Source organism: Sciurus carolinensis, chromosome 6 (assembly GCF_902686445.1).
Source record: "Sciurus carolinensis chromosome 6, mSciCar1.2, whole genome shotgun sequence".
In the NCBI taxonomy this organism is placed as follows: Eukaryota; Metazoa; Chordata; class Mammalia; order Rodentia; family Sciuridae; genus Sciurus; species Sciurus carolinensis.
Genome location: NC_062218.1, coordinates 112,489,762 through 112,502,428, shown reverse-complemented (window position 1 = coordinate 112,502,428; position 12,667 = coordinate 112,489,762).

The following is a 12,667-nucleotide window of genomic DNA, read 5'->3' as shown; positions in this document are numbered from 1 at the left end:
AATAGACCCAAAAAGAAGTGGATCCTGATTTTGTGGGAGCCCTCATTAAGGAAAAGAAATGTAATATTAGCAGTATATATTTAGGTTCAGGCCTTGGAAGGGGTCAATGTGGTGAAGACCCTGAAGCTTCTTTAGTTTCTTGGTGAACTCACCTGTGTAGATGTAAACAAGTTTTTGAAGGGTCAGATTATATATAGTTGACAATTCATGTCTGTATAGCAGGATGTACTATGAAGGCACCAAGGAAAGGCATCTAAACCTCCTTCAGTGTTAGGGATGACTTTCTGGTGGAAATTGCCCCTGATTAGTTTTGAAACCTGAGTGTTATTAAACTAGTTGAAGGAGAGGGTAAAGGAGGCAGAGCAATCTAAACATAGAGCCCACATATAGGCAAAGACCACAAATAGTTAAGTCCTAGGAGCTGCCAGCAGCTCCATTTTGCAGGAATGTGAAGGATGTAACAGATAGAATGGAATAATGAGAGTGGAGAGGGAGCTTGGGATTAAAGCATTGAGAGTCTTTGTTCCACAATAATAATCTTAGATTTTCTCCTCAGATAAATCAACTTGGAAGAAAAATACACAAGTATGGGAATCAGTTAGGAGACATGGCAGTCATTCAGGCAAGAGGTGACAAAGTTATGAACTAAAGTCATAATAGCAGAAATAGAAATAGTGGATTGAGAAACATATAGACCGAATGTAGAGTTAATACAGACTGGACAGGATCCTCCAGGTTTTCCTGCTCAGGTGGGTGAGTGAATGGCAGGAGCATCAGATGAAAAATGGTGTAGGAAAGGGCGATGGTTTGAAGGACGACCCTGTGTTTAGTTTAAGGGCAATTCTGTAGAGTTTTTTTTTTGTTTTTTTTTTTTTTTTTTTTTTTTTTTTTTAAAGAATAGATTATATTCAAATCTGTAGTGAATGAAGAAATCTGGGCAAGAAGTACAGATTGAGGAAGCATGAGTGCAGAAGTAATAGTTGAAATGAAGGGAAGGAATATGCTAAACCAGGAAGGTGTGGAGAGAAAGAAATGCAGGAACCAGGGAAGGGAGCTTGGGAAGGTGTTAGAACAAACTACGGGAGGTGTGAGGAGGCCAGGAGAGTTCAGCATCACAACAGCCAAAAGAATAAAAAATGTCAACATGCTGAATGCTGCAGTTTTGTGATAAAAAGAATGAAAAATGTTCATTGGGTTTGTCAACAGGAAACAGTTGGAGATTAGGGGGAGAAGACTTTTGGAGAACACTGACAGGAATAAACCAGATTTTCATACGTTGAGGATTGGATGGGAAGTGAGGAAGTATTGTTAATTAGTATGGGACTCTGTAAGGAGATTTTTGAATGAGAGAGGATTGAAAGGTACTAAGCATTAGTTAGAATCTAAGTGATCATTTCTTCCTTTTACTTCTATTTCTTCTTCTTTCTCCTCATCCTTCTTCTTCTTTTTTTTTTTTTTAAAGATGGGAAATGCTTGAGCATTTTTATATTCTAAGAGGTTAAATGTTCAGAAGATAGGATGGAAGGTAGGCTGGAACAAGGTCCTGTCATCTTTGACCTGGACTGCCTATTGACCCCTGGGAACCAGAACTCCTGATCCTTTTGCTCCTTCTAGAAGACTGTTTGTTCCTTTATAAGGCAACTAGTACAGATCTGGCTGATTGGGTTTTTAATGATCTTTTTTGTTTTCTGTCAACTCCAAGGTTCAGTGATTGATTTATTGATGGCCCAAAGAAACATAAATGCATTTGTTGGTCTAGAGTGATTTCTTGAGTTAGGCTACCATGAAAGGAGAACAGGGAAAAAGATAAAAAGTGTTGGAAAGGATTTATTCTTTCCCTCCAACATTCCTCTCCATTTTGCAATCCTTGCCCGCCCCCCACCCCCACCCCTGTTCTGACTTGTCCTGGCAGGGAGCTATTTGCTTCAAAGGGAATAGTGTTATTCTGGGGGTAGAGAAAGATCAGGAAATGGTCAGTTTCTCTTGCTTCTGGAAACCTGTGATTTAAGACATTATTAAAACCACCATCATCCATTCTAGAGGCAAAGGAGAACAAAAGCTATGTCCCAGAGGTCATCTCAGCGTTTGCAACTGAGATCCCTGCTTGCTAGCAGCCAAAGATGGAAAAATTAGGCACTGGCAATAAATGTGAAAATGCTTTGAAAACAAGAACGTGCTCCACAAATGCCAGTTATTACCATCATTTCTGAAAGATTGTTTGCAGAAATATTTGCCTGAAGACCCCTTAGTGTACAAAATGAAGCAACAGTAATTCAAAGGCAATTGTATTCCTTTTAAAGCATATGTTTTATTGCAGCATGGAAAACTAAGCCTCATTTTCTGCATAATGCCCACTTGACAGACTTGGTGGAATAAAAAGTCACCCGTCATTGCTCACACACTGCCTAAGTGTGTGCTGAAGCAGGCCTGCTCTTGAGTAACCACAACACAAAATGAAAAGCACTTTGCCACCATGCTTCCTCCACTGCTATGTGAATGATAAACATCCAATAAAAACCCCGGGCACTAAAGCCCAAATTAGTGTTAGTGTTAAAAAGACTTTCACCCATTTCAGGGAGAAAAAAATATACTACATTACATAGTTATAATCAGGGAAATGATGAGCTGCGTGCAAATAAAAAAGAAAAAAACATTAGGATTCATGGTGAGTAACATTCACCATTAGTGCTCAGAGATGCACTGAAATTAAATCAGGCAAGCAGCAGCAGCAGCAGCAACATAGGAACATTGTTTTCTGTGGTCTGATTTTTAGGAACAAGAGAAACACCTTTTCCCCAAACCCAATCATATGTATCTTACTTACTGATACCTGAATATGTATGAAGATGGCTTTATTTCTCTTTCAAGGCTTTGCTCCTGATTAAAATACCAATTCCTGGGAAAGATAGCACTTAATATTTCTCATCATATTGCTAAGTGTGAATGAACGTCTGGCTCTTTTCTTGAAGCAGGAACATGTCTGTTCCTAGGTGGAGATGGGAGGGAGAAAAGCCAGACAAAGGGCCGCCATGACCCTTCACAGTTTGCTTAGGGCCTGAGGTGTTGCAACAGAGGCGATAGCAAATGACCCAAGAGCCATCTGTCTCTGTGGTCCCAGAGTCACTATTTTATTTTAAATGAACATGTGTCCAATGAAAGACCATGTTTCCAGATCCCCACCCCATCCCCATCTTACTCTTGGCAGCTAGGGGTGGTCAATAAGATGCAGGTGTAAGTTATTTAGCAGGATTTTCCAGGATAGTCCTAAAAACAAGAAAAGTCCTTGAAAAGCATTTTCATTTGTTTGTTTTTGTTTTTCCACCTCTTTTATCCTTCTTTCTGCTAGGTATGCAGGTTCAATGGGCTACAAAGGGTTGGTGCTCCGGTAACAATCATGTAAATATGAGGCTAAGGGCTAGCACTGCTGAAACAGAGAGCTGAAAAGAGCCTGGTTTCCTAGTGATGACAGAGAGCTTGCATACCAATCCAAGGCTCCCCACTGGACTTATCACATGAGAAAAAATACACTAATTTATCTTAGTTAATTCACTCTTTTTGCAGGTTTTTACTACCCACAAACTCAACTCCTAACTGATGCAGATGTGTATACATTTTGTAGTAAACACACACACACACACACACACACACACACACACACCTAACACAAAAATTTTAAACCCCAAGCAGAGTTCAGTGTCTGGTTCTGGATTCCACAACTGAAGAGGTATTTGGATAATTTGGCAAGCTCCTGAGAGTAGATCCCCCTACTACACTTACACACACAGACACACACACCACACTCACACACACACGTTCTCTGTGTCCAAATGTACTTATCAGGCATGTGATAATTATATGCCTGTAGTATTCCACTGAGTTTCATGACAAATATTTTTTGTTTTCAAATAGTTTACAATCTGTTTTAGATCATACAGATAAAAGCGTGATAAAATATTTGAAAAAAATAGCTGCAAAGATAAACTAAAAAGATTAGAAATATTTGAAAAGATTTTAAAAGTGATATAGAATGTCTATTGAAAAATATTATTGTACAAAGTTTGACCTGGCAGTTCACATATCATGTGAGAACAAAACAAGTGGAATGGTCCTGAAATAGAAAGGATTTTATGATAAAGTGGGCATTCAGAGGTGGATTTAAGAGGTCACTGAACCTGACCCTGCAGGTACCTTTTTTGGCATAGACCCTTTCTAATACCTGAGGACATGTGTCAGACATATATTCACACATTCTATTGTTTTTGCAAAAATTTGTTTAATACATTTTAACCACAATCAGTTCAGATCACTGTTTCTTTCCAACCCAACTTCTCCTCTAACATACTTCCTTTTGTGTTGGATTGTGCTGGAACAACTGGAGGTCTCTCTCTAGGATCCCAGTAAGAGGAAGTTGAGTTAAGGATGCCCTTAGTTTGCATTTGGTGGAACACAATTATGAAGATAACAATCACTTCGATATACAGTTAGGTTGCTGTCAGCTATTCAGCATGGAAGTAGCCTCCAAGAGAGCTGTTGTTCACTGTATCATGGCATGAAGGTGTGGTTCCAGAGGTCACATAGTGATATGAACATTGTCCTATAGCTTCCAAATCTGTAAGTATTTGATCCATATAGGAAAACGGGTTTGAAATGTACTCTGGAACATTCTTTGAATCATCTGATGTACGATTTTGTTGTTGTTGTTTGAGGGTAGAAAGTGTGTATCCAATCTAGCATGCTGGTTACCAACTATGTGGTATCAAAGCACCTGGTAGCAAATTCAATCAAAGCAGATACCATGTGTAACCTGTTATGTCCCCTTAGCAACATCAGTGTTTCCAATTTATCACATTGTTGACAATGCAGCAAAATGTATTTTTCAGCTCCAAGTTTTCTTAACACTTCTAAGAGGCTATTAAAATCCTTCTGTGACTTTTTTTATTTTTTAAAAAATTGTGGTAAAATAGACATACAGTTTACCAATATTTTTAAAACATACAATTCAGTGGTATTAGATACAGTCATATTGTTGCGCAATCATCACCATCATCCATCCACAGAACTTGTTTCATCTTGCAAAACTGAAACTCTGTACCCATTAAACAATCACTCTCCATTTCCTTTTCTCCTAGGTCCTAGCAACCACCATAACCACCATTCTACCTTTTTTTTTTTTTTTTCCCTGAGTGTGAATACTTCAGGATCCTCATCTGAGAGGAATGGTACAATATTTGTCTTTTTGTGACTGGCATATGTCACTTGGCATAATGTCCTCAAGTTTCATCCATCTTTGTGCATGTGTCAGCATTCCTCCCTCCTTTTTTTTTCCGGCAGTTCTGGGGATTGAACCCAGGGCCTGAACATGTTAGGCAAGCACTCTACCAGTAAACCATACCCCCAGATGTAGAATTTCCTTTGTTTTTCAGGCTGATTTATCTTCCATTATATATGAGGGCCACATTTTTTTTTTTTATCCACTAATCTATTGATGAACTCTTGGGTTGCTTCCACCTTTTGGCTATTGTGAATGAGGTTGCTATGAAAATGGTTATACAAATACTACAAGTCCTTTCTTTCTTTCTTTTTTTCTTTCTTTCTTTCTTTCTTTCTTTCTTTCTTTCTTTCTTTCTTTCTTTCTTTCTTCCTTCTTTCCTTCCTTCCTTCCTTTTCTTCTTTTTCTTCTCCTCCTCTACTTCTTCCTCCTTCTCTTTCTTCCTTTTCTTCTTTTTACTTCTGCTTGGGTGTGGGAATTGAACCCAGGGGTGCTATATCCACAGCCCTTTTGACTTTTCAAATTTTCAGATAGGGTTCTGCCAGGTTGCTTAGGACCTTTCTAGGTTGGTAAGACTGGCATTGAATTTGTGATCCTCTCCAGTTGCTGGCATTACAGCATGTACTATTGTGCCTGTTTGCTTTTAATTCTTTTGAGAATGTCTGAGGTGTAAGGTTTTAAGTTGAGGATTAGGTTCTTATTGATACCTAGTTAAAAGTTCTCCCCTATTAGAAATAGTTTTCATGATGTAGTATATAGAATTATAAACATCCTACTTATTAGGTTTTTGTTTTTGTTGGGAATTGCGCAAAATAGAATCTATCAGTATTTCTGTATTAGTAGCACAGATTCACAGCACTCTACAAAGCAGCGATCATGCCCATGTGTGAAGTCACATTTTACATATCCCAGCTATAAAAAAAATTATTAATCATGTTAGAGGAAAGACTGACATCTTTTTACTTTCTCTATAAAAATGTTATGGACTAATTCATATGAAGAGGACATCAACCAATAAACTTACAGAACAAGAATGATGCAGGTGTGGTGTCTCAAGCAGTTAATGAATAAAGCATATTGGGAATTTTTGTGGATCTTATGGTGTTTGTGGTCTCTGCCAGATTTTTAAATTTTATGATTTTCCTGTTCTTGCCTAATTTTATATGTGTAATGCATTTTTTGTTTAAAAGTGTTTTAAATTGCCTATGTTTTGAGCCCTAAAACATGGATCTTCCCCTTTTGGGTTTCATAGACAACTTCAGAGTCTTGACTAGAGATCTGAGTTTTTTTTAACCTCCATTCCCTTAGATGTCCTGCCCCAATCTATTCTTATGTTTATAGGTTTTCTGGTAGATGGTGTCCACAGCTCTCCTCATGGGATCCTCAGGCTAGAACTGAACAAAGTTTAGCACTGGTGGGTGTCCACCCGCAAGAAGACTCTTCTTGGGGCAGCCAACAGAGGATCAATGGGAGGGTTCTGATAAAGGTTTGGGAGGTTCATGCCTTGCACGAAGTCTGGGCAGTGGTGAGTAATGACCCAACTCTAGTGAGCTTCTCTGAACTCATAGGTATCTTTTAGTTCAAGGGAAACGTCCCCAGGATATACTTACAATTTTCTTCACAAACTCTTTCCCCCTAAAGCATCCCTTGCCCATGATCCCCAATTTCTTTTTATCTGGAGAAAATTCCCCTCTGAGTTTTTATCAGAGATACACCCTCTCTTATGAATGTCTTTTCTCTTACTCTTTAAAAATAAACTTTAATGACCCCTCGAAAATAGACCCTGTATTCAGTAGCAGCCCCACATCTAATTCTTCCTTCTTAGGGTGGTAGGAGAGGCTGTTAATATTCCATTCTTCCCAGGAAAATTAGAAAAGCTTTTATGTTCTATTCTTTCAAAGAAGCAAGGTAAGAAATGCCACAGGGTTCAGTTGCTGTATTAAAACAGCCTCACTCATTTATGTCCTGACATAAAGATAAGAATTAGATGAATTTTGGAGGAGGTGGAAGTGAACTTAGAGGTGTTCCAGTTGACCCCAATATTTTCACAAGGAAAACCCGTAGAGCTTAAGTGGTGTTGCTGAGGTCAATCCTTGGGACACAGAACCAAGGCCATCCGGACCTTGCAGACCCTGGTCCAGTGTGTTTTTGCTTTGTGATATTCAGTTTATGTGTGTTGAGGAAGTTTTAGATAGAGTTGTTGAATATCATGTTAATAGTATCTTCTAAAACAGATTTAGATTTTTTTTTTTTTTTGCTGGAGTTTAAAAAAATTCAATTATTATTTATTTGATTTGACTTCAGTATGGCCCACTTGAAGGTTTCAAAAAACACTAGATGAGTTTTCAAGGTTCTTTTAGCCTTAATAGTAAAATTTTTCATTCATTTTTCCTCTTGTGCAGGGACTTCTTAAAGCATCTTCAGAGCACCATTTTGTGTTCACAGAATAAAATAATGGGGCAAACAAACACTGGAATGTAAACTAGTCCAAGCCCTCTGAACCAGTTGGGGATCATATATTTCTCCCCAGTATATAAGTACATATTTATAGTACCTGACAATATACAATTATAATACAGAGATTTGAGTGTAATTTCATTCATGTGGGTAAAAATGCTGACTGGAACAGATTCTTAACTAGAGGTATATTAGAATTCTCTTACAGATATCTAGGAGTCATTAGCCATTATTCTGAATATTTTCAAAGGTGGGGCACTCTCCCTATCTCAACCATGTTGAGGTTCAAGTATACATGTGCAGGTGTCCCAGGTGGTGATGCATCTCCTTGATAAGGTAGGGCCTGCAAACAGGGAAGCTAATTCAAGGAAATGACTCAGTAGGATGCCAGTGGCCCAGCTCAGGAAAGAATTGGTGTTAAAATTCTTGAAACCAGGTGAATTGTTTTGCCCAGGATTTGTCCACTATTTTTGTGTCAGGGTGTGGGGATGAGGGAAAGTGACATGTGATACATACTATCCTAGCCTGTAATCTTCAAAGCAAAAAAGCAAACAGAATATTTTTGAAATTTATACCAATAACCTCCCTTACCTTTTAGGTAGTTCTGGGCTCCTCTCTAGAAGATTCTTCCTAGCTGGGTGTATGTTTATGTGCCTGCAGGGAGGTGTGAATGGAAAGAGATAAAGGGAAGTTGATGTGAGAAGAGAAAGAGGAGATATGAGAAAGAGGAATGCCCTCTGCTTCTTGAGCAGAATCCTGGGCAGGTTGAGACTACAGAGAGAGAATGTCTGCACAGGGGCTGAACTTACAGGGTGGGGACAGTTTTGTAGGTTTCCATGTCCCAAGTGAGCAGAGAATAAGCAGAATGATTATGATGGCTGCATGGAAGTAGGAAATGGGGTCAGGTGGTGGAATTATGGGATGTCTTAGCCATGACTGTGTGGACTGCAAACAAGGACCAGATGCCTCCTCTCCCGAAACCTGTCATGACATTGACCAGATGCCTCCCTTCCTGAAATCTGTCATGACATTGACTTAGATGCACCCTGGGGTAAGGGTCAAAGTCTTCAGTTTAGACGAGAACATCCTGCCATCTGGGAGATAGGCCTTCTAAATAGAAGTTATATTTTATTATAGAAGAATAAAATTTTATTTCTGGCATCCCTGAATATATTCTCTGAAATTCATTCCCACTGTATCAATTTATTTTCCTCCCAAAAATATGTCTTAAACAATTACTCTTGTCATCATTTGAACTTTTGAAGTTTTGCAGGCAGGATTCAGAAACAAATTCACATAGTCTTTCTAAAACTGTGTGAATGCTTGTGGTACCAATTTTCTGGTAACTATGCAGAATTCAGAAACTTCAGTCCAAAAATTTGATATGACACTTGGAAGAAATAAAATCTTTAGCAAAACCCACCAGAGTCATCTTTTAAATGGCCTGGACTCTGCTGAAAACATTCTAGGCAGGATGTCATATGGCCTAAATGTTGAGACTCAGCTGGAATTTTCAAAACGTGAAGTGGGAATTTGGCAATGTGGTGTTAGTTAAACCCCTGGCCACTGAAAACAGAATCAATCTAGCAGAAGACAGAAAATGAGGGAATAGAATATACCCTAAGCCAAAGCATGCTAACTCTCTACCTGCTGGAGGCTGGGAAAGGTGAAATGGGAGCAAGTGAGGGACCAAGACCAGGTTTATAAAACCACCTGTTCAAGAAACTTCTAGATGGCTGACTTTAGCAAAGAAATAAAGATGGGAAGGCCACTTCCTTGAGAGCCCATACTGAATGTTGTAGGCCAGGTCACAAAAGGTGAACAGGTAATTAACCTCTATAAGCACATGAACAGGTGATTGGAAAGAACAATCAGGGTTTTTACCCAGTCTTACAAAGTGACTATAATCCTCCTTATTTATTTTTTATTGAGGTTTAAATTTGTATAACATAAATTAAGCATTTTAACGTGTACAGTTCAACAGCGTTTAGTGTATTCACAATGTTGCACAACACTCCCTTATATCAAGTTCCAAAATAAATGTTTTTTAAATTCTGAAATACCCCCCAAATCCTGTAACCACTAAGTGTTCATTCTCCCTTGCCCTCTTAGCCTGGTGACTGACAACTACCACTCTGCTTTCTGTCTCCATAGATTTGCTTTGCATGAATATTCATGTTAACAGAGTAATATCATGTGACCTTTGTGTCTGGCTTCTTTCATTTAGTATTATGTTTCAAGGTTCATTCACATTGTAGCATGGAGTAGTTATCACTGGATACACTGCTTTCAATGAACCACAGAAAAAGTAGTGATGATGTGTTTTTTTCACAACTTTAGAAAGAAGAGACTTAAGGTCTAGTCATTCCTGTTCCCCTGCCCCCACCAATAGACCTTTCCCTTTGGGATTTTTTTAAATTCTCATTTGAAGTAGATATTGGTTGTTCTTGCCTTTCCAGTGTCTGAGCCCCTGGTGAGAGTTCATGATTTGGGTAGGACACAGTCTCTCCCTCTCTCAGTCTTTGGAATCCAAGCAATGCTGAGATGCTGATCAATCTCCTCTCTTTCTGAGAGGACACCGGTCCTTTGGCCACAGCTCAAGGATGGACACATGTTGCAGGTGCGGGGCTTCCTCTTGGAACTGGAGAACTGTGCTTCCTTTATGTTGAACTTGGAGCTGAAAGTGTGAACCTGCCCACCATCTTCATATGGATAGCCAAGTGAACACCAAAGAAAGCAAAGGGAAGAGATTCAGAGAGTGGAAGCCTGGTGCCGTTGTCACTTTCTCTAGCCATAATTTGTTGGTTATATGTTTAATTAACTATGATTTTTTTCTTTTCTTACAGAAGTTTGAGTTGAATTTCAGTCATTTAAAACCTGTCACTTTTGATATTTGCATACTTAATAGCAATACCTTTAAAGAATTTGTACTATAAGTCTATATGAAAAGAGAAAATATTAAAAATTTTTTTCTTTTTGGTTTTTTAACATGAGATCCTTGATAGGGATATGCTTTTTGGTTCAATAGGTTGAAAGATAGAATTTCATACAGTAGCACAGAAAACCATGTGGGTCATTTTACCAAGAAAAAACCTTGAGGAATAAAACTTTGTATTATCAAGGTCAAATTGTCATAAGTATTGCAAACAGAAAATATTTCTTTTAAAAAACTGAGTGGATATTTTTCCTCAGTCTTTTTAGAGTCTCATGTTTCACACTATGACTTTTCATATTCCCTAAAGATGGTCTTTTCTCTAACAACATGACTCAAGGTTTTAAGATGAACTCTTAACTAAATTCTAGTCAAAAGTAACCAGAAGAGAAGTTTCCCTCCATTTTTTCTTTTGTTTTAATTGAAAAGAAGATAAATTACAGAAAAATAGCCCCCAAGGGTATATTCTTTAGGTTAAGGATTTCTTTTATTAACACAGAGACTCACTTCACCTTTGGACTTTTTGCAAAACAACATTGGAAATGAAATGGCCTTATCAAAAGTTATCTCAGCATGTGGAAGTCAACAGATCAATTTCATAAAAGTTTAGATTTTGCATATCTTAAAACTCTAAATAAACTAGTCAGATATTATTATGGTCAGATAGATCTTTTATCTCCCCCCAAAGATATGCTGAAGTCTTAACTGAAAAATGTGAACTTATTTGAAAATAGTTATTGTAGGTCTAATTAGGTAAGATGAGGTTATACTGAAATAGGTGGGCTTCTAATCCAATATGACTGGTGTCCTTATAAGAAGATGGCCATGTGAAGACACAGATATGTAGTAAGAATGCCACATTACAACGGAGGCACACATAGGAGTTACACAGCGGCAAACCAAGAAATGCCAAATGCTGGCAAGAAATGCCAGCGAACTTTCAGAAGCTAAGAAGAGGCAAAGAAGGACCATCCTTGATCAGTAAGGCAAGGAACTTATTCCTCTTAAAACTGAACACTTTGGCTAACATCTCCCCATTTCCTCTACCCCAAGTCCCTGGCAACCACCATTCTACTCTTGCTCCTATGAGTTTGATTATTTTGGATTCTACATGTAAGGGAGATATTACAGTATTTGACTTTCTGTGTCTGGTTTATTTCACCTAGCATTATGTCCTCCAGGTTCATTTATGTTTTAACAAATGGCAGAATTTTCTTCTTTTATGACTGAATAATATTCCATTGTGTATATACACTTTCTTTATCCATTCTTCCATCAATGGACACTTAGCTGTTGTGAATAATGCTGCAATGAATGTTGCCCAGCAGTAAGATTGTTGGATCATATGGTAGTTCTATTTTTAATTATTGTAGAAAAATTATACTTTTTCCATAATGACTGTACCAAAATTTATATTCCTATCAGCAGTGTATAAGGGTTTTATATACTCTTGTCTTTTTTTTTTTTTTTCCTTGTATTGGGGATTTGCTTTTTTTTTTCTTTCTTTCTCTCTTTCTCTTTCTCTCTCTCTCTCTCTCTTTCTTTCTTTCTTCTTTTTTTAAACCAGGGACACTTTCACCACTGAGCTATATCCCCTGCCTCCCTCCCTTGCTCTTGTTCTCTCTCTCCCTCCCCACCCCTCTCTCTCTTTCTTTGTATTTTGTGACAGGGTTGCTGCTAAATTACTAAGGCTGCCTTAAACTTGTAATCCTCCTGCCTCAGCCTCCCTAGTCTCTGGATTATAGCCATAGCACTGGGCTCTCTTGCCTTTTTGATAGTAGTCTAACAAAGGTGAGATGATATTTCCTTTTAGTTTTGACTTGCTTTTCCCTGTTGATAAATGATGTTGAGCATTTTTTTTGTATACTTGGCCATTTGTAGGTCTTCTTTTAAGAGATGTCTACTTAAGTCCTGTGTGCATTTTTTAATCAGGTTTTTTTTTTCTGTTGAGTTTTTGGAGTTTCTTAAATATTTTAGCTACTGGTCCGTTATAAGAGATAAGGTTTGCA